Here is a 1,364-nt window from a genome sequence, read left to right as displayed (position 1 = left end):
CCTAGTTCTTTCCTCTATTTCCCTTTACTTTCCTCTTGTCCCACTATCATGCTCAGCCTTCATTTGAGTTTCAGTGATTTCTCTCAGTTACATTACCCTTGCTGAATCCCTACCAGGCCTCTCACGCCCTCCTTGCCACTGTTTTTGGATCACTTGTTGCTCCCCTGTCCCTGGGTTGGTCAGCACCACCTCCTTACCCTGGCCATCCCTCTCCCGTGTCCCCCCAGAACCATTGGTCCCGTTGTTTTCTCCTCCAGACTATTCATCCAGTCTATCTTATCTAGATAGATCTGTAGAGATAATAATATGCATCAAAAACCAAGCCATAGCAAGATAGATGATCAGTGAGAACACATCGATGGCAACAAAAAAGGAAACCAATTACCCGTAGAAGAATAAATCAATTAAAAGAAAAAAATTTTAAGCAGAAAGAAAAACCTGTAAATATTTCAAGGTCTGATTTTTTATCTCTATGCGTGTCCTTCAGTCAGAACCAATGGGGTACCACGCTCTGACCCCAGTCTGTCCTTTGTACTCCCTCGGGGGCTCTCTGCTCTTCTCCCACGGTTGCTCTGCTGCAAGCTTTTAGTGGTTTGCCTCATTGTCTCAGGGTCAGTCTGGGACATTGCCGACACTGAGTCTCCAGTGTTCTCCCCCTTAGAGCCCGGGGCCATCAAGGGACGACGTGTCTCACGGTGGGATCATCCATCCTGTCCATTCTGTCCACTGGCTGTTCAGAGCGGGGATGTCGTCCTCCAGGCCTGGTTGGTCAGGTTGTGCTCCACTCTCTCTTCCTCCCCCTAAGTGCTCCCATTTACTCTGGTCAGACATGCCCCTCTCCCCTAGCTGCAGCTTCAGTGCCGTCCTCTCAAGTAAATTCTTCTGAGGGAGGGGCAGTTGTCCACGTAGCTGGCATGGGGCCCGAGCCCTCAGGCCCCTCCACTGGCTCCCCACTCCTTGCCAACAAGCTGCATTCGTCTGGCACTGGCTTTAAATCTGGTCCCTCTTTCCCTGTGGAGACACAAACAATACCCTTCCCTTGGGTGGTCAATATCCCTTTTTTAATTTTTCCTTTCCCCATTCCTCCCCCCCACCCCTTTGTGGTTGGCTACCCTATGTACCCCTGGATTTGGTCTGGCACCTGCCATACTATCTGACCCTTACCCCAAGAGTGTTTGTATACTACCGTAGCTTTTTCCCTGTGCCCCTTTTGCATTTAACTTTCTGTTCTTTCTTTTATATAAATATATAAACTTACCTCAGCGGACTCATGTTATACTTGTCCTTTTGTGCTTGGCTTACTTCGCTTAGCATTATTTCCTCCAGTTCTTCCCATGTGGCGATACGCATCATGTGTTCATTGC

Source organism: Echinops telfairi, unplaced genomic scaffold (assembly GCF_000313985.2).
Source record: "Echinops telfairi isolate 266 unplaced genomic scaffold, ASM31398v2 ScPeMD7_7469;HRSCAF=8507_1, whole genome shotgun sequence".
Taxonomy (NCBI): Eukaryota; Metazoa; Chordata; class Mammalia; order Afrosoricida; family Tenrecidae; genus Echinops; species Echinops telfairi.
Note: the sequence above shows the minus strand (reverse complement) of the source record.